Source organism: Leucopleurus acutus (assembly GCF_964270905.1).
Source record: "Leucopleurus acutus genome assembly, chromosome: 4".
NCBI classification, from domain to species: domain Eukaryota; kingdom Metazoa; phylum Chordata; class Mammalia; order Artiodactyla; family Delphinidae; genus Leucopleurus; species Leucopleurus acutus.
This window is the reverse complement of record NC_139146.1, coordinates 112,649,238-112,671,708: the sequence shown is the minus strand read 5'-3', so window position 1 is coordinate 112,671,708 and position 22,471 is coordinate 112,649,238. Positions and strand designations below refer to the sequence as shown.

At 35.4% G+C, this 22,471-nt stretch overlaps 1 protein-coding gene across 4 annotated transcripts in view; it reads right to left on the bottom strand.

The window, feature by feature from the left end:
- The window catches only part of MRPL1 (mitochondrial ribosomal protein L1), a 69,196-nt gene that overhangs the window by 14,756 nt on the left and 31,969 nt on the right, over positions 1–22,471 (bottom strand). The gene's annotated exons all lie outside the window — the stretch shown is intronic.

Below are 22,471 nucleotides of genomic sequence, written 5' to 3'. Positions count from 1 at the left end.
GTGAAAGAAAAAAACTTCCATAACTTTTTTCAGAATACTACATTAACATGTCTTTACATGTCAAGACTTAATTACCTTTTAGAACACATTATAGCAAAGTGTTTTAAAGTTGCTCCACTTGCGATTCCTTGAATTCCAAGTAATTTCCCCAAAGCATATCCTGGGGCAGAATACACCATTCCCCCCACCCTTTCCCTACCACCAAGGAATTAGTGATATTTTTTTTTCAAGTTGTTTATTTTTTAAAATAAACTAAGAAAATATTTAGAAGTTAATGCTTTCAAAAGTCCAAAATGAAACTACTTGACAACGCACATTCACATAACATATCCCACACAGAGACATTTTCAAGATGCTATGCTAACACTCTAACTCTGTAATAACAATTATCCTGCTACTTAGTAAAAGCTACAGTAAGTAAATATATAGTGAATGAGCCCTATTCATTAAACCCAGCACACATCTTTGGAAAGTCCTTGAGTTTACCATTCAAATTCAGTGCATGTTATTCTTCTTAAATATACCAGTTAAAATCAGTTCTATTGCATTCCTATGTTTAGAGGATTTTGCACTTTGCCAAATGAATCCAGTTTTTAAAATTCATATAAAACTTATAATAGTGTAATTGGCAAAAATTAGACAGTAAGAGTTCAAACAAGAATTCTATTTTCCAATGACTCTTGAGACCATTGTAAGAAATGTAGTACATAAGCATAAAGAGAATTCCTCCTGAAACAAATTATTCTCATCATCATCAGACAACATTTATTCGACATTCACTTAGGCATGATGCCAAACACTAAATGAGAAGGCTTGGGCATTACTGGAGGAATTTTCACTTTATGCCAATCCACAAGTGGGAGTTTGGAGAGGGAAAAAAATCAAGCAATGCTTAGTTCTCCTTATTAAATCCATAGAACTTATAGACTTTAAGTTGTATTGAAGTACGTAGTTCACTGACAGACAGGGCACTTTACATTTGCTATGGTAAAAAAAAAGAAAACAAAACAAAACACCAAGAGTATCAACATGTGTCCTTTCATTCCTCTCTTAATTCTCCACTTTCCCTCAAAATGTCCTCCTTTCTATTATCAACTTAAGTAACCAACACAGCTCTAAGGAGTTCCTTTACCCTTTGTAAAGACCTATACCTACCTTAGATTTGGGAAAGCAATAGATACAAGAAAAAGCAAGAGTTCCAGTATATCTTCCTTGATAGTTACAAGCTATACTGTTGGACTGTATATACTAAACTTCTCAGATTTTTGTAACTATACTGTCTGCAGACTTATATTGCCATTCTTACAATAACCTAATAACATAGGCTTTAGAAATGCAAAACAAAAAAACCCAAACAACAACAAGAACAAAAAGGAAATGCAAAACAGATGACTTCAACGGTTTCATTAACTTTTAAAATATACAAATTGTTTTAAAATATAGTTTAGGGCTTCCCAGGTGGCGCAGTGGTTGAGAGTCCGCCTGTCGTTTCAGGGGACACGGGTTCGTGCCCCGGTCCGGGAAGATCCCACATGCTGCAGAGCGGCTGGGCCCGTGAGCCATGGCCGCTGAGCCTGCGCGTCCGGAGCCTGTGCTCCGCAGTGGGAGAGGCCACAACAGTGAGAGGCCCGCGTACCGCAAAAAACAAAAACAAAAACAAAAAAACCCAAAAATATAGTTTACACTTTTGTCCAAATTTTAGCACCTCTAATTATCAGTACTATGTCCTCTACTGAATCTTAAAATATATTTTTAGCCATAATACCTCACTTTACTTTTTCTTTTAGATATTTTGTAAAATTATGAAAAAGATATATTTTATGGGCATAACTTGGATTACACAATTGACTACTGATGACAAAGAGCTATGTAAAAAAAATGTATGCATGCATGCATTTTATCAAAACTTGCATAGGAAATTTATTTGGGCCGACAATGATCTAGAGATAACTCAGGAAAGCAACATTTACAAGCTTCTCCATCTATATCTCAGTTGCTCTGTTCTTCCAGTAGTGCTTTTCCACACCGTAACATTCTGTGGCCTGACAAAGGTAAGGAGGACCATTTTGAGGATATATTATCTGTTAGATTCTCAATAGCAGAGCATTAGACTTGGCAAAGCAGGAAAAAAGTGGGGGCTGGGGGAGTGGAAGGGGTTGACCTTGAAGGCGATATTGAACTATGTTAAGCACTGTATTTGTGTGTGTACATATGTGTGTATTTGAATATATAATAGTCACAACAGTACCTATGTTTAGCTAAAGTGATTGTCCACTACAGGGAAAATAGTTATTCCTTGTTCTGTAGCATAAATGTTTTTAAGAAAAGACTGATTTACTGAATCCTACCTTCTGCTTAACATCCTTATTATATCAGAAATAATTCCCTAAGCAGACTAGACGGAAGACTGCCCAAAGATGTCAGGGAGGTGGCTCAATCGATACAGCTGAACTATACCTCTTTGCTTTAACTCTCAGATTTTCCTCTTTCTATGCAATTCCTAACCTTTGTTTTCAATCACTCTCTACCATTATGAGAAAACTAAAAAACTGTGGTCCTTAACCATTGTTTGTCCCTTTGAGATGCAGACATATGCAGGATAAACTATAGTCATGAGAGTGTCTAAGACAGTGATTTTTAAACTTTTTTCGGGTTATCAAAACTTGCACCAGAAAAATGCGCACAGGCACACAAAAATTTTAGCCTATGCATTTAGGGTCTTCGAGGATTCTTTGAATAAAAGAAAGGGGAAGAGAGAAGAAAGGCTCCTGAGCAAAGGGGCTCAAGTTAAAAGGGCTACACTCTGAGAACCACCAGTGTCACTGTTTAATTTGGCTCAAATACTTTGAAGGACTAAGGACAACAGTATGGAAAAAGGATTCAACTTAATTTTCTACATTTTACAGAGGACAAAAAGAAAAAGAAAAAGCAAAGTGTGTGTGCACAGTTTTTAAACAATCATATTTTCCACCTAAAGTGGCCAGCTTCTGTCACTGTAAATGTTGTAACAGCCTCTAGATGACTGATCATCTCTAGCTGGGAACTGCAGAGAGGACTGCTGCTTTGGATAAGCACTTGTTAGAACACCTGACCTCCAAAACCTTCCAAGTGCAATGTTCTAGGGTTACAAATAGGGTAGCCTGGCAATGGTTTCTGCAGGTGGGCCAATACTCAATTCCCTTGACTCCTGAAAGTCTAAACCAAGAAAAGGAAGACAAGACAGTCTGTGTATCTCCTATACAACATTAAGTAACAGTAGTAGTAGAAGTAGTAGCAGCAGCAGTGGCAGCAGTAATAATAATAGTAATAATAATACTAGAGCAGCTCTATTTATTGGGTGCTTACTCTAAGACAAACTCTGTTCTAAGCATTACATAGATATTTTCATTCATTTCTCCCACGTATCCTAAAAGATGGGAACCATTATCATTCCTCTTTTTTTTTTTTTGCGGCACGCGGGCCTCTCACTGTTGTGGCCTCTCCCGTTGCGGAGCACAGGCTCCAGACGCGCAGGCTCAGCGGCCATGGCTCACGGGCCTAACTGCTCCACAGCATGCGGGATCTTCCCAGACCAGGGAATGAACCCGTGTCCCCTGCATCGGCAGGCGGACTCACAACCACTGCGCAACCAGGGAAGCCCTATCATTCCTCTTTTACAATTAGAAACTGAGACTTAGAAAACTTTGTAACTTATTCAAAAGCACGCACATGATAAGGAGTGGCTCAGCAGCTATGTGCATGAGCTCTAAAGGCAGAGAAATGTGACTTTGAACCCCATTTCCACCATTTATTAGCTTGTAACCCTGGACACAGCTAGTAAGTGTTGGTAATCCTTAATGAAAATTAAAGTGTCAGTTGTCTGGGAAACAGAAATGAGTTGGTTATAAACTAAGGGGAGAAAAAGAGGAAACTAAGTGAAATACTGAAAGGGAAAGAATATACATTTAAGTGGGAAAAATATGAATTTTTCTTTGCACCTAATGAATCCTTTCCTACCTTCCCAGTTTTTAGATGTTAACGGCATACAATTCAGCAACATTTACTTGGCCTTCACTCTTTGTTGGGCAACATGCTGGGGACTAGGAACAGAAAGATGAGTAAGATACAAACCTTAACGTCAAGGAGCTCACCATCTGGTCACTAAAATACAACATGACAGGTGCTACTCTAATCAAATGAACAAAGTGCCACAAGGGTAGAGAGGAAGAAGTGACTGCCTTTGGCAGAGAAGGCTTCACAAAGGTTATATTTAAATTGAGTATTAAAGGATGAAGAATTCTGAAGGACAAAGAGGATCTTCTAGGCAGATGGAGCAGCAAGAGGTAATGTGAGAACAGGTGGATCAGGTGACCAGAAGGCAGCTCACTATATCTAGGCCCAGGGTTGCAAACTCAAATGGCTACAGTGGCCACAGCAGGTAACATGCATGATTGAAGAGGACTGGGTTTGAGTGCATATGCATACAGGACCCACGGGGCACAGGCTGTGCATAGGTGGAGAGCACTGCTCCATAGGGAAGAGGCAGCAGCCACTGAGTGCTAACAGAATGTTACACTGAGGGCTCTGAGGCCGGTTTATCAGAACCCTTGACTGGTGAAGAACAACTAGAAATCTGGATTTCTATGTGACATTATCTAGTTTTTAAATGCTGAATCAATAAAACAAAACAAGTCTGGGGGCCAAACTCAGCCTGTAAGCTGCCAATTTGTAACTCTAGACTTCAAGCTGCATCACTGAAAATAACAGGAAATCCTGAATTTGAACTTGACATAGTGATTTGACACTAAATTATAAAAAGATTTGAATGTAAAGCTAAAGATTTTAGAATATATTCTGTCAACAGTGAGAAGCTACTTAATGTTTTTAAGCAGACAAATGGTACTTCTGGTTTATGTTTTGGAAAGAATTTTAGAGGAAGGGTGTAAAACAGGAGTTGGCAAACTTTCTCTGTAAATGGTCAGACAGTAAATATTTTGGGCTTTGCAGGCCTAACGGTTTCTGTCGCAAATACTCAGTTCTGCTGTTGTGGTGCAAAAGTCATCACAGACAATACATAAACAAATGACCACAGCTGTGCTTCAAGAAAACTTTACTTACAAAAACAGCTGGAGAGCTGGAAGTGGCCCACAGGCCACAGTTTGCAGACCTCTGGTGTGGAAGATAGACCAAAGGATGTCTGAGAAAATGAATGGGCAAAAGAAACCATTACTTTTTGCTAAAGCAGAAAAGATTTTTGTTTTGTTGTGTTTAACAGAAAGCTTTGTTGGGTGCTGATAGACTTTTGGTATCGTACAATGCATCTATTATGCAGACGAGGCAAAAAAATGTTTTGTCAAGCTAAGAATTGCATTGCCATTTAAAATAAAAGTAGGAAAAATGCTTAGCAACTGTTTCAACAACTGCCGTAATTCTATATATGCACTTGAAACAAGACGTTGCATAGGGCCTTTCTGGAAGTTTCTTCAGGACTGATGACCAGGGCCTAAATCTGAAAGCAAAAAAGGCATGTAGTGCATGCCCTATATTTTAAAGAAAGATACCAACAATTAAGGCTGAAAAGTTCTCACCACAATCAACAACCACGCTAAGGAGAAGCAGGCCAAGAGGCAAGGCTCCAAGAGGCTCTTGTGTAGAGACTGGGGGCACTGCCAGAAGAATATACTAGTTTGCTGAACATATGCTTGAAGGACATCAAATAAGTAAGAGCTGGTCACTGGCCAGAGAAGTGGCAACAACCAAAGTAGGGACCACAAATACAGGCAGATAAGACGGGGAAGTTGCCACTTCTCCTTTATTCCCTTTGTTAAGCCTCTACCACAGAAGAGTTAGGCCTGGAACAGGGAGTAGGGTGAGGTATTTAGAACTGAACCAAGTCACTGCAGCACTCTACAGTCTAGAGTGGGAGAAGGTGTGAGTGAAATTTTACTAAGCCCTCCCTGCTTCAGATCACGAGCTATAAAAGCCTGGTTCCAAATTGAACAAGGAAAATCTCTGGATAGCAGATCACATTTTTGAACTGAATCTCACTGCACTTTTAATTACTGAGAGCCACTAGAATTATGCCTGTCACCTAACATGCCTGTGCATAACAGAGAAGAAAAATTGTACATGGCACACTTGGAATCGGGGGGTGGAGAAGACTATTTCATGTTTGTACTCCATTAAATTCAGACTTTTCAATAGAGCTGTACATTTACACATAGACTGCATTCTGTGCACATGAGAATTTATGTGAATTTATGTTCAAAGGAATCATGGTTATAATAATGAGTGATACTGGAAACAACCTAAATGCCCAAGAAAAGGAGTAAAATTGAATAAATTAAGATATATCCACAATACAGCTATGAAACTAATACTCTGTAAGAATTTTAATGATTTTGGAGAATATTCAAGATAGAGTATTTAAGGAAAAGAAAATAGAAAACTCAATATATAGTATGACAGCAATTACATAAAAAATAAATGCATAGTGCCTTGGAAATCTCCTCCCCTTTCCTAGAGCCCTGATGATATGCCTGCCTCCTACCCCTTAAAATTCATTTACTCCCCTCCCCTCAAGGAGAAGGTGTTTTTAGGGCTCGAGGCTTCCCTTTTCCATTCCTTCATCAAGGTTTCTGAATAAGGTTTCTGCTCTGCTACACACACACACAAATGCATGCATAGAGAAAGAGCAGTAGTGAAAAGCACTAAAATGTTACCAATTGCAATTTAAAAATAACGTTTATATTCTTATTTATGCTATTCAGTATTTTTCAAATATTATTATTATGTGCATGTTATCACCTGTTGATTAAAAAAAAAAAAACTAGTTTTAGTTTAGCATTTTAAACTATAAAACCAGTCCTTTAAGATGCTATAAATGGGGCTTCCCTGGTGGCGCAGTGGTTGAGAGTCCGCCTGCCGATGCAGGGGACGCAGGCTCGTGCCCCGGTCCGGGAAGATCCCACATGCCACAGAGCGGCTGGGCCCGTGAGCCATGGCCGCTGAGCCTGCGCGTGTGGAGCCTGTGCTCCGCAACGGGAGAGGCCACAACAGTGAGACGCCCGCGTACCGTAAAAAAAAAAAAAAAAAAAGTCATACAGATGGAATAATTACATGTAACCTTCATTTTCTTTCCTCCATAATTCACATTGTTGTACAACTCTGACCACCATCTATCTCTAGAACCCTATCTCCTGCATCTAAAAGTCTGTACCCATTAAACACTAACTCCTCATTCCCTTCAACCCCCAGCCCCTGACAACTACCATTCTACTTTCTGTTTCTATGAATTTAACTGCTCTAGGTACCTCATATCACATTTGGAATCATATAATATTTGTCCTTTGGGACAAATATTTGGTGGAATCATATATTTGTCCTTTTGTAACTGGCTTATTTCATTTAGCATGATGTCTCTAAGTCTCATTCATGTTGTAGCAAGTGTCAGAACTTCCTGCCTTTTTAAGGCTGAATAATATTCTACTGTGTGTACATATGCATTTTGTTTATCCGTCCAGCCTTAGATGGACACTTGGGTTGCTTCCACCTTTTGGCTATTGTGAACAATGCTGCTATGAACATGGGTATACATACACCGCTCTGAGTCCCTGCTTTCAATTCTTTGGGGTATATATCTATAAGTGGAATTGATGGATCTTATGGTAATTCTGTTTAACTTTTTGAGGAACCGCCACACCATCTTCCACAGCAGCTGCACCACTTCACATCCCCACCAGCAATGCTCCCCATTCTCGCCAACACTAATTTGTGTTCTTTTGGTAACAGCCATTTCAGTAGGTGTAGTGCAGTATCTCATTTGGTTTTAATTTGCGTTTTCTTGATGGCTAATGATGCTGAGCATCTTTTCATGTGTTTACTGGCTATTTGTATATCTTATTTGGAGAAATGTGTGTTCAGATACTTTGCTCACTTTATCTTTTTATTATTGAGTTATAAGAGTACTTTATATATTTTAGATACAAGTCTCTTATCAGGTATATATATAGTTTGCAGATATTTTCTGCCATTCAGTGGCTTGCCATATCATTCTGTTGATAGAGTCCTCTGACGCACAAAAGTCTTGTTTTGATAAAATACAATTTATCTCTTTTGTTACCTGTGCTTTTGGTGTCAGTATGTAACCTTTTGAGACTACTTTCACTCAGGTTACAGTATGTAACCTTTTGGGACTGACCTAAATTGTTGTGTCTATCAATAGTTCATACCTTTTTTTATCACTGAGTCATACTCCATTATACAGATGTACCACATGTTTTTTTTTTAATCCATTCACACATAGAAGGATAACTGAGATTTTTCCATCTTTTGATGATTATCACTACAGTTCCTATAAATATTTGTGTTCAGATACTTGTGTGAACGTTAAGTTTTGATTTCACCACAAATGTTTCAACTCTATGGGAATGGAACCGGTGGACCTTACAGTAAACGTATATTTAGCTTTACAAGACACTATCAAACTGTTTTCTAGAGTGGCTGTATTATTTTGTATTCCAACCATCAATGTATGAGAGTTTCTCCATAATCTTGCCATTTTTTAAAAAAGTAATTTTCTGCACAATATTTCCTCCTTTCCTTTTGAGACACCGATATGAAAGTTAGATCTTTGTTATCGTCCCATAGGGCCTTGATGGTCTTTTTTTTTTTTCCTATCTTTCATCTCTGTTTTTTAGATTGAATAATTTTTATGATCTACCTTCAAGTTCTTTGACTCTTTCCTCTGTCACCTCCATTAATTTCAGCTCCAGAAGTTAACACATAATTTTTATGAGATCCCTTTCCTAAGTACCCCGCCCCTTGATATCCCCAGTACTTTCTGGTTCCCTGAGGCTCTCCTTTTCAGCACTCTGCCCAGAAAGCTGAGGTTTTATTTACATTTTGCCTCTTACTTCCTCCAACTGTTTTGGCAGTGGGGTCCAACTGGCAGGAAGACAGAGAAGATAAGAAAAGGGTGCATGCCCCTACCTCTTGAGACCATAGATCCTCCAATCAGAAAGTGAGGCAACCCCATTTCTCAATTTTAGATACCTGTGTCTTCCTCTGCACCCACTGTCACTGTTAGGAGCCATGATCTCTATTTCCCAAGCCTGAGGTAGAGGGCTTTTCCTAGAGCTCTCCTGGGGCTCTCTGCCTGCATTGATGTCTGCTTCCCGGTTTCAGGCTATGTTGAGACCAGGCCATGTGACAACACAAAAGGAAAAATGGCAAACTCACCGCCAGTTTGGTGGTACTTCAAATTCTGGTCTTCCCTAATTCACCTGCTACTATTGACTTTTCAGAGTCTTCAAATAGCTGCTCCATGCATTCTGTCCAGGTTTTATAATAGGTGCACTCACTGAGAGAGATAGGGTGTCATGTGATTATTACACCATCTCACTTGGAACCAGAACTTCCCAGGCTTATGTTTTATATGTTTATATTTTAGGGTTGGCAAACTTTTTCTGTAAAGGACCAAAGAGTAAATATTTTAGGCTTGGAGGGTCACATATGATTTCTGCTGCATATTCTTTTTTTATACAACCTCTTAAAAGACCATTCTAAGCTCACAGGTGGTACAAAAACAGACCACAGAGCCACTGTTTTCCAACTCCTGTATTAGAATACATTATTTATCCCCAAGTATACAAAAATTCATGCAAAGACAAGTTGTAGTATGATTAATGCTTTACATCACTTTAACAAATCAATATCTTTACCAAAATCTATGGGTGCTGTAAGGCAAAAGCAGCCTTCATCATTGCTCATGATAAAGTTGTCTGAAAAATCCGTAATTTTGTGTTACATTTAATATATTTAATAATTCATAATAGGACCTTATAGATGTTTTATTGTTTACTGTAAATACTATATTACTAAATGCTATTATTTGTTTAGAAGTAACACTAATGAAAATCGCAGGGAATTATCTTTCAGATCCATTCAATTTCTTCTACAAGGATTTGGATAAAGACAGAATTCAGTAAAAGCTATCATACTTTTCACTGCTTTTTGAAATAAAGCTAACAAAAGAAAGCTGTGTGTGCAGTGTACTGACAATTACTTATTAACAAATGGGTTGGCAAACAAAGGAAAGCAAGTCAGTTTACTTCCCTACTGCATGTTATGTCACATATTTTTCATCATGTGTTATTCTATTGATCAATGATCACTACATTGTTGAGTTACTGCAATGAATTAAAAAGCAAAGTTAGCTGTTTCTCTCAAATGGTATGGTTTTTCTTACGCTATTATTTATATCTGATTGAAGGGGAGAGTCACACTTCCCATCCCAAAAGTTCTGGGAAATTATCATCTGATTTCATGACAGTATAGATAAGCAAACTAAAAATGATAATAAACTATTTTTAATTCTAATATGACTACTGGTAAGAACACTGATAAAAATCCATACAATGGATATACCCTAAAATACTACAAAGACTATTCATCCCAGTTAAATAAATATACATCTCTCACAATAAAGCATCAAGCAAAATGCTGGCACATACTGGGTCCAGGATAAACATTATTTTCTCCTCTTTCTTAGCCCCATACTTTTAGAAATCTAAGATCTACTGCCAGTCTACCTCCTTTATTTTTATTGAGAACTAAAAAGTACAGAATTTGACTTTTATATTCTACAGTTTATTTTCCACCTTTAAATCTCCTTAGCTATGACACAGTACACTGCAATATACCAAAAATAATGCAACGAAAGAAAAGTTAATCATCAACTGGAAGAAATGGAGGAAAAAGGAGGGGAAGTGGCAATGAGCCATGAACCAATGAGCTGCCTCCTTGTATCCAACTATTGTTTGTATCTAATTGATTTAAGCAATACTCCTTGCTTGCCACTTTCTCAGCTTGTGGATCTAGATGCTTCAAAATAAGGCTTCATTTTCCACGCTCTACACTACTCACATCTTGTTTAACTGAACTCCGACACGTTCACTTTTCCTGTTCTAACATGTTCGCTAAAACTGAAGGCTCTGATTTCAACAAAAGATTTTACTATGTTTATATTCCCTTGCCCTGAACTTGTTTATTTTTGTTACCATATACATCATCTTTTATCAGCTGGCAAGTTGACAATATTCTTGCCACAAAACAATTCACTATTACACAAGCAAAACATAGTGATACACACCTATGAATGGACCATGTCTACAACTTTAAAAAGAGGGGGGAAAAGCACATCAAAGACACTGCCTTTATATTAAGTATGTCAAAGATCCAAGTATATTTGAAACCCAGACAAGAAACACTAATTAAATCAGGTCTTGGCATGATTTATTATAAACAGAAATCTGAGATGTCCTATCCTGTTTTTTTTTTTCTTTTAAGAAAATGGTTTGATTTGCCAATAGCATTATTATTTACAAGTCTTCAAAATCTGGATATTTACATGATTGTAAAAGGGTTCCAGCTGTTTTTCCTTTAATGCTATGATAACCATTCATGTCAAAGCTAGGATATTATATTACATTTAAAAGATGTTCTTCAAAATTTCAATTATATTTAATGAAGTTTTTAGAAGTCTTCCTCAATCCAAATTATTTAAGAATTTATGTTCTAATTCAATATTAATAAATTAAAAGAAATAGCAATAGTTTCTAAATTAAAACAGAACAAGTGGCATACATACTTTGAAAGTATAGTTTCTTTAGAATACTTTACTCTTTTATTTACTTAAGTTGATTTCACAGGATACTAGTAGGAATCTGTCTTGTGACATAAGAAAATAAATAGGAAAAGTAGGACTCCACTCACAGGAGGAATCAATGTTTCCAAATAAACTTACTGACGCCACTAATTTGGAATTAGTAATAATTCAAAGACTGTCAAATATGTTTTAAAAGTTTTATGATGTAATGAATGTGAATGTAATGAATATGATGTAATGAATGTGATATAATGAATGTGAATTGAGATTACGGGAAAATATTTAAACATCTTTAGAGAACATTTACATTAAAAACACTGTTTAATATAAACCACTGATTTGTTAATTATATAGCATATATATGCTTGAGGCAGCATCTATCAAGCAACATTTTTGGATTAGATACTCTATGTTATCAAAGTTAGTTGTATTTCATTGAAAAACTAGTCTGTGGTATTCACTTTCAACTAATTCACATTAATTTTCCCATAAATTTAATTCTATTTTTCATGTCTTTCCAACATGTAGGTGGATGAACAAGGAGGTAGGGAAGAGTAGAGAAGAGAAAAAAAAAAGAGATATGGAAAAAGAAAATAGAAAAGAAAAACTTCAGAGAGCTATTAAAAGAAGGAAAAAAATAGGGCTTCCCTGGTGGCGCAGTGGTTGAGAGTCCACCTGCCGATGCAGGGGACACGGGTTTGTGCTCCGGTCCGGGAAGATCCCACATGCTGTGGAGCGGCTGGGCCCGTGAGCCATGGCCGCTGAGCCTGCGCGTCCGGAGCCTGTGCTCCGCAACGGAAGAGGCCACAACAGTGAGAGGCCCGCGTACCGGGAAAAAAAAAAAAACTACATTAAAAAAAAACCCTACAAATAATAACAATTATTTTTAAATCATGTCAAGTTTCATCAAAGTACCAGAAATGAACTACTTCTTCATCCAGAGACTGAAAAAGTAAAACCACCATGAATGTTCAAATGGGAAGGAAAATATCACAAAGCTGCTCAAAAGCCTATTATAATTATTCTTGAATTAATCCTCATCTAATCTCCTGCCTAGATTGGTGGCCAGAATTCTGAGAGCAAGGTAAGGGAAGAGGACTGGGTGGGGAGGAGGGAAGGATTTCTCAACATTCCATATACATATATTCACTTAATCTCCCTGCTTTCAATTTTCTCAACTCCTGATCTCCCCCAGTAAGAGACCTTTGTTTTAATCTTTCCCACCATCTGCTAGCATGGGAAAGGGCAGTTACCCAGGGTCATGAAATATGTAAAACTCTTCAAGGGTTTTCAACTAATCCTATTTCAGAAGGTTCTTGCCCCATCCCCACACATACCATTAACACTCAGTTCCAGAGATATCTAGAGCCAGATCCTAGCCTTTTTAAAGATCCTGAAATTTAAATTATATTAATATTTTGGCTTTCTCCATTCCTGACTTAAGATTTGACATTTTCTAATCAGTTACTACTGTGGTATGCATTCAATCCATCTTTACCTGGAAGCCTCAGAGCACATGTTATTCTCAAGTGTCCATGTGATACTTGGAAAAAGAATATTAATCTTATACTATGGGCCACAAGGAAAGTCTCGAGGAATTTTTTAAAAGTAGAAACTAAAAAGGATTCAGTCTTCAACCATAAGGCAGTCAAACTAGAATATAGTAAAAATTTTAAAAGTCAAGAAAGGTTCCAAAATTTTAAAATACTCTCCCAAATAAGAATAAAAAGTCCCATGGCAGATTATTTAGAAAATAATGACAAGAAAACTAAATACCAAACATGTAATTAGAGGCAAATTCACAAATTTAAACTCTTATTAAGAAAAAAAAACCTCACAAACCTCATATAAAACTTAGAAAATTGTAAAACAAAACAAATCTCAAGATAATATAATAAAGAAAAAGCAAATCAATAATTTATAAATAGAAAAAAATAGCAATAAATTCTACAAACTACACTAAAAAACAAAAGTACTTTAAAAAAACATACACAGGATAGCACAGGGAACTATATTCAATATCCTGCAATAAACCATAATGGAAAAGAATAGAAAAAAGAATGTATATATATGTATAATGGACTCACTTTGCTGTACAGTAGAAATTAACACATTGTAAATCAACTATTCTTCAATAAAAAAAATTTAAAAAAATATATACAGAAGAATGTCCTATTCTTAGGCTATACATATAAATTATGCATATAAAATATTTGCGTATTTTATATGCAAATAAAAGTGTTATGATGAATGAAGTGTTATGATGCCTGCAACTTAATTTTAAGTGGTTTAGAAAATATAAAAGAATATCTACTATTTTCTCTAAGCAAACTACTTATCCTAGTTTTTCTAAGCAAATGTGACAAAACTGGTGAATCTAGGTGATGAGTATATAGGTGTTTGTTATACTATTCTTTCAACCTTTCCATTCATTTAAAATTTTGCAAAATAAAAAACTGAGGAAAAAGATGCTGACATTGAGGGTATTTAAAAATAAGAGCTTAAGCTCTTTCAAGTAAGAGCTTAACTAAGCTTTATTAAATTCCAATAAATTCCAAGAAAATATGTAATGTTTCATTATTTTCTTACCTAAAATGTTATGAATATGATTTAATTTCTCTTTAGATTTTCTTTTCTAAAGTGCTATGAACCAAGGAGTCCCCAATGCGCTAAGGTAAAATGAAGATAGATCATCAAGATTCCTGATTTTATGGTGTTTCAGAAAATATTACAGTGAAAAGTCATTTTTAAAAGCTTACATGTAAGCTTTAAAAAGTATAAAGTATACATGTATACTTTAAAAGTATACATGTACATGTATACTTGAATTACTTTGAAGTGAACAATTAAACAGAAAAAGTTGATTGGACATGATCCTATAGAGATTTTGTAAGCATTTAAGAATAAAAATATGTAGATGTTTTAATTGTGTAAATATAAAAGCTGGTATGCAGAAGTCATTCTTCTTTGTACTTACTCATTTTTAATGTTCTATAAAGTGAAATGTGAAGTAATATTTCCCTAGATAAATGGCTTTATGTGGATTTCAATCATATTCTAACTCAAATATCTGCATAAATATCAGCTTCAATTAAAAAAAAAGGTTGATTGGAAATATAGCAGGTCCTCACTAAACATTCTTTTGAAAGTGTGGAAAATCCCACTAAGTTTCTGTGCTGACACCAAAGCACTTATAAAGGGGCCAAAACTACAAAAAATGATCTGAAACTGAGTAGATTTTATAGTACACTGCACCCTTTAAAAGGTCCATTGTGCATTATAACACAAATCTACATTTTTATCCTCAAACTTTATCTAACTTTATTAATCCCAGAAGATTTCTAGGTTAGACTTGATTTGAAAATCAAAGTCTAAAACCCATGAAAACTACAGTAACTATTTCTACATATGTGAGATTCTATTGAACTGGATTCAGACATAACAGTTAGCTGCTGCTTGAAAACATATATACAGAAACATGGGTCAAATTTTACAGGCTCTTTTAGGAGTATATATAATAGGCCATGAGAGTCATAATTTATTATGGTAAGAAACACTATGATAGGTTAAATACATCAAATAGGCACATTCCAAATCTTCCTTTAAACTACAGTTCATGTCCTTTCTTCCTGATAAATGCTCCCTACTACAAGTCCTAATGTACCGTATTTTACAGCTGTAGAATTTTTTTTCCTAGTGAAAAGTTCTATCTCTTGATCTCCACCACTCTCAGCAAATGAAACCTAACAACACTATCACCTTCGATTTTAAAACATGTGAAGCAGGGCTTCCCTGGTGGCACAGTGGTTAAGAGTCCGTCTGCCGATGCAGGGGACACGAGTTCGTGCCCTGGTCCAGGAAGATACCACATGCCGCGGAGCGGCTGGGCCCATGAGCCATGGCCGCTGAGCCTGCACGTCCAGAGCCTGTGCTCCACAACGGTAGAGGCCACAACAGTGAGAGGCTCGCGTACCGCAAAACAAAACAAAAATATGTGAAGTAGTCAATATTAACAAAAGTGAAAGAAGGGAGAGAGAGAGAGAACATTTTAGTTTTTGACAAATATAATGATATTATGTGTGCCTCTGTAAAATGGGAAAGTCAACATTAATAGAAACTTGGAAAGAACTTTTACCTTATAATAAAGGACAAGTTAAGAAAACCAATCTTACTGGCTTACAATTACACTTACAAGTGATCTGGAAAAGTAGGCTGGAGGCCAAGATTCTTAAATCAAACAAGCTGAGAAAAAACAAAGCATGTTTCTGAGAGCCTCATAGCTGACATAAAATGGATTTGTGGTATGTTATAAAATACTAACAGACACCCTTTGAAAATTACTTCAAAGGCTATTCTGGCAGGTTTCTGCTATAATATCTGGACACTGTTTAGTTTTTTTGTGTAATGTCAAAATATACACCTGACTAAACATTCTTATAATGAATAAAGGACAAGATTTTTAACTCTGACTCTCATTTGTGAAATCCCAGGAATGAAAATTTTCGCTTTCAATATTACTTTTAAGGACTGTTTGAAAAGTTTAGTGTAAATTAAATTTTTATAAAATAAAATACTGATTCACCATATATAATATATATTTTTACAAGGGTGTTTATAGGCTGTAACATTTCTGGAAGCACAAGATAAAACTATTAATAGGAGTTCCATAAGAAAACAATTGCAGACAGATGGGATTTAGTGTTCCCTTATACAGTTTTGTAAACCGCTTTAATTTAACCAAGTGAATACTTTAATTTGAAAATTTTAAAATGTCAACAGGTTTATCTGGGCAGCAGAATTATTACTATGATATTGTTTTCTAAATATTAAACTCAGATTAATCATTTGTAAATTATCTAATTACTACCTGAAATTAAACTGCCATTTAGAATATATATACTGAGACATATTATGTCTCAATTTCAATTTTGAGAATCTGCCTTAGTTTCATTTCTATTTCGTGGAAAGAGTCATAATTTAAATTTTTAAAAAACTTAAGGCCCAGTTGAAGAAATGTGCTTTTTCTCCCCTGTAAACTTTATTTTTAGTTTTATGCTTTAAGACATTTCCCTTGAATCTGATCACCTAGCAACTCACTTTTATCCCAACCAACTTATTCTTCATGCCAAGAGAGAAAATAAATGATGATTACATAACAGCAATATAAGAGACTGAAAAATAAAATATTCCAACAATAGTCTGTTCTGTCAGCATGATGTTCAATATAGCATCTGAATGACATTTTCACTGATATGAGTATTTTATCTGATAGTGCGTGCAGACATAAACAATTTCATGAATATGTAAACTATAGGTACAAATGGTAGGAAAGATTAAGAAGGAAACTAATTTACCTGCAAGTAATGCGGACAAATGTTAGATACTGGCTGGCTATAAGAGCATTAGTAAAGTTCTGACATACAAAGGCATTAGTGGTTGAGTTCTGATATACAAAGGCATTATTGGTTGAGTTCTAATATCCAAGATGCTAATCCTCAAGTCAGATCATTAAGAAAGATCATTCAACTGATTGTATTTATCACTTTGATACAGAAGAAAAACCAGCTTAAACTACTCAAGAGCAATTTCACATTACAGCAGTATTAGAACTGGATCCTGAAGCAATGTGGCAGTACAGAATTATAACAAGGGAATTCTAGGTGATTTAACTAAAGTAAGATAGTCTCTCCCATACAGGCAAATAAAAACACAAAACTAATACATTTCACTCTCCCTCAAAACATCTTTCTAGATTAGGAGTCAGCAAAACTTTTCTCTAAAGGTCCAGACAGTAAATATTTTAAGCTTCGTAGGCCACATATAATCTCTGCAAATTCTTTGTTTTGCTTGTTTTTTAAAACCATTTAAAACTGTAAAGACATTCTTAGTTCACAGGTCATAAAAAAAAAAACAGGCCACAACTGGATTTGGCCCATGGCCGAACATCGTTTGTTGACCCTGCTCTGGATAGCCCCCTTTTATCCAAAATGAGGCGGACCCTGAATGGGCATGTAATGCTGTCAGTGCCCCTTCATCTGCACACTCATTCTAAATCAAATCCTTGTATCATACAGGTGGCAACAACAGAAACAAAGCAACAACAAAAATAAACCTTTAGTATTTCCAACTATGTAATAAGAATAACATCACTCGTGGAAATCGCCAACTTTTAAGGAAGATATATTACTTTCTTTGAAATCTTTTTAAAAAATCTGTTACCTCTGATAATTATAAAAATAAATATTTTTATGGAATAGTTATATTGTATTAGATACAATTGTAGACAGATTTTTATTCCTTTTTCAACAACTTTATTGAGGTATACTTGATAACTTTATAGAGGCATATTTTGCATATTACGTTATTCACCATTTTCTAATTTATAATTCAATGATTTTTTAGTACGTTTATCAACCAACACCATAAATCAGTTTTAAAACTGATGATCCCTGAGGCACATTTACTGTTAATGCCTGTTTCCTCCCAACCCCTCGCCCCAGGCAACCACTAATCTACTTTTTGTCTTTACTGTTTCACCCTTTTTTTGGACATTTCACATAAATGTGGTTTCTGCATCTGCTTTCTTTCACTAAGCATGTTTTTGAGGTTCGTCCACATCATAGCATGTATCCATAGTTTGTTCCTTCTTATTGCTAAACAGTATTCCAAGGGATATGTTGCACATTTTTAAAGTGTCAATTTATTAAGTTTTGACATATGTATACACTCAAACCATCACCAGTCAGGATAACAAACATGTCAATCATCCCCCAAATTCCTTGCGCTCCTTTGTAATCCCTCCTCCCCCACCCCATCCCAGCCACCTTGTCCCCAAGGCAACTACCAGTCTAGTTTCTGTCACTATACATTACTTTGCATTTGCCAGAATTTTACATAAATGGAATCACACAGTATGTACTCTTTCTTGTCTGGCTTCTTTCATTCAGCATGATTTTTAAAAAATTCATTCATGTTAAAGCATGCATCAATTGTTTCTTTTTATTACTGTATTAAAGAATATTCAATTGTATAGACATAACAAAGTTTGTTTATACATTCACCTGTCAATGGACACGTGAAATGTTTCTGGGTTTTGGCTATTACAAATAAATCTGATATAAGCATTTGTTTACAAATCTTTGCATAACCATATGTTTCCACTTCTCCTGAGTAAATATCTAAATGTGAAGTAGTAGGGTCATATAGTAGGTGGGTATTAAACTTCTTAATCTACCAAACTGTTTGCCAAAGAGGTTGCATCATTTTACGTTCCCACAGCAGCATATGAACATTCCAGTCGCTCCACATGCTCACCAACGTTGGTATGATCAGTCTTTTTAATTTTAGTCATTCCAATACATGTGTAATGATATCTCATTGTGATTTTAATTTGTATTTCCTTAACAACAATAATGTTGAGCATCTTTCAATATGTTTGTCATTTGTCTGCCATGTGTTTGTCACCCCTTAGTGAGTTGTGTTCAAATCTTTTGATTTTTAAAACTGGATTGTTTTATTGTTGAGTTTTAAGAGTTCTTTATATATCGTGGATTTATCAGACAGATGATTTACAAATATTTTATCCCAATCTGCAATTTACCTTTTCATTTTCTTAACAGTATCTTTTGAAGAGAAAAAACTTTTAATTTTTAAAAAGTACAATTTATCAATTTGTTCTTTTGTGGATCATGCTGTTGGTGTCATATCTAAGAAATTATTCCCTGACCCAACATTTTCTTCCAGAAGTTTTATAATTTTAAGCTTTACATTTAGGTCTTTGACACATTTTGAGGTAATTATATATGGTATGAAGTGTGGATCAAAGTTCATTTTATCAGATACAGATATCTAATTGTTCCAGTGTCGTTTGTTGAAAAGACTTGTTTCGCCATTAAAAATGCTTTTGCATCTTGTTTTAAATCAGTTGTCCATATGTGTTTTGTCCTTTTTTTTTTTGGACTCTCTATTCTGCTCCATTGATTGTTTTGTCTCTTTTGACATCAACATCACATTGTCTTAATTCCTGTAGCTTTATAAATCTTGAAATCGGATAGACCTCCAACTTTGTCCTTTGTTGAAGATGTTTTGGCTAGTCTAGATCCTTTGTATTTTCACATGAATTTTAGAATCATGTCAATTCTACAAAAAACCTTAATGGGATTTTGACTGAGAATGTACTGAATCTATACATTACTTTGGGGATAATTGACACCTTAACAATATTAGGTTTACTAATCCCTGAACATGATTCATTCCATCATTTATTTAGATATTCTTTATTTAATTTCTCTCCACTATGTTTTGAAGTTTCCAGTGTATGGATCTTTCACATATTTTGTCAGATTTATCCCTAAGTATTTCATATGTTTTAATACCACTATAAATGGTATTCCTTAGTTTTAAATTTGTAAATGTTCATTGCTGTTATATAGAAGCAAACTGATTTCTGTATATTGATCTTGTATCCTTCAACTTACTTAACTTACTTCCTTGTTCTAGTATCTAGATCATGTCATCCTTTGAAAAATGAGTTTTACTTCTTCCTTTCTTATCTGCTGCCTCTTTTTTTTGCCTGACTACACCAGTTAGAATCCCTAGATTAATGCTGAACAGAAGTGGTGAGAGTGGATATCCTTATCTTGTTCCTGATCTTAGGAGGAAAGCATTCAGCCTTTCATCACTATGATATCAGCTGTTGCTTTTTCTTAGATGCCTTTATTCTGGTTGAGGACATTAACTTCTATTCCTAGTTTTCTGAGACATTTTAGTCAGGAACAAGTGTTGGATTCTGTCAAATGTTTTCTCTGTATCTACAGAGATGATCACATGACTTTTGATTTTTAGTGTGTTGATGTGGTAAATTATAATGATTGATTGTTGAATGTTAAACTAACCTTGAATTCCTAGGATAAGCCCTACTCATCATGATATGCTATTCTTTTTACACATTGCTGGATTCTATGTGCTAAAGTTTAGTTTATAATTTTAATATCTGCATTCATGACTGATGCTGGACTGTCATTTCCTTTGTCTGGTTTTGGTATCAAGGTAATGCTAATTGCTTTAGGTGGGAGAGTAACTCAGGTCCCTGTTACTCCATCTTAGCCAGAAGTAGAATTCTGTTTAATAGTTATTAGGTCATTATCTCATCTACTCCTTCCTAATCTAGAAAGTATATATCATTATCAACATCATTTTACATATAGGGAAAATGGGGAATGGGGGAAAACTGAGGCTCAGAGAGCAAGGTAACACAGTTCTAATCTGCAACTAGGATTTGAATCCACATGTATGAATCTAAAACCCATTCTCTTAACCTCCTACTATACTATACTATTTAAATAGTACTCAGAAAAGATTCTCTTGAGACACACAGATTAATTTCTTTTTCATTAAGAAAAAGCATTATATCTCTAAAAGATCCAGGTAGTCTGGTCTGGAGCCCATGTCTTAATCACTGTGGTATTTGTTTAAATGAATGAATGAGATGCCATTGTTTCTTATACACTGAGTTAGGATCTATATAAACTATTAACACTACTCAATATACTGAAAACATTACTTAAGAAAAAAGATACATCTAGGAAGAAAGAGTCTTATAAAGATACTTTACAGACCTAAACAGACCAACTAAAACAGTAACAATAGGTGTTATCATTCTAAAATTTTATTTAATCTTTGATACCACATTGTGAAATAGATATTACTATATAAATTTTATAGATGAGGGAATTTGAGACACAACAACATTAAGAAACTTGTTTGGGAGGAGGGGCAATATAGGAGTAAGGGGTTAAGAGGTACAAACTATTACATATAAAATAAGCTACCAGGATATATTGTACAACATGGGGAATATAAACAACATTTTATAATAACTATAAATGGATTATAACTTCTAAAAATTGTGAGTCACTATATTGTACACCTGTAACTTATACAATATTGTACATCAACCATACTTCAATTAAAGAAACATTTAAAAAAAAGAAGAAAAGAAACTTGTCTAAAATCTGCCATCCCTTAAGTAGCAGAACAGGTATTCAAGCCCAAGTCTCTACAGCTCTAGAATAGTCTCTTAAAATTTGTATTTGGTTTTCTGTTTGTGTTTCACATTGCAATGTTGCCATCCCTGAGAAACAAGACACACTGCCAAGGGCCTTTTGGGAACAAGGAAATTCCAGCATCAGATTCAAGCAGAGCTCAACGCCAACTGAATTAGAGCTAAGCTTTGATGATAATGAAGGCGAAGAGGGGTTTCCCAATCCCTGACTGGATTAAACTTGCTTTGCCCCCTTTCTAAAGCAAGTTTTCCTTCCATAAAACTAGATAAGTTCCTTTTATATATTTCTGATGATTTACAATAGGTACAGCTCAATGAGTTTGGACTACCAGTGGTGGGCTATAATGCAGAATTGCTCTCAGGAGTAGGATGGGAGGAGGAATAATAGCTCTTCAAATAACTCCAGTCATGAGGCAAGACAGGCTGAAGAGCCTGGACTCTTGAGGAGACTCCCAAGGTGTAAATACCAAGTATGCCTCATACTAGCTGTGAGACACTGGAAAAATTACTTAACCTCTTTGGGCTTCCATCCCTTCACCTATAAATTACAGATGATAATTTACCTCTTATAGGGTTCAGGATTAAAAGACAGAATATATGAAAAATGTCTGGAATAGTACCTAGCACTTGGTAGGCACTGTTTAAATTTGGCTAACAATATTATTATTATTCCTATAGTTACTGCACAGGAAAAAATTACATACATTAAATAGGCACGTTAGAAATTCTGTAGGATTAAGAAATATTGGCAAAAAACTATA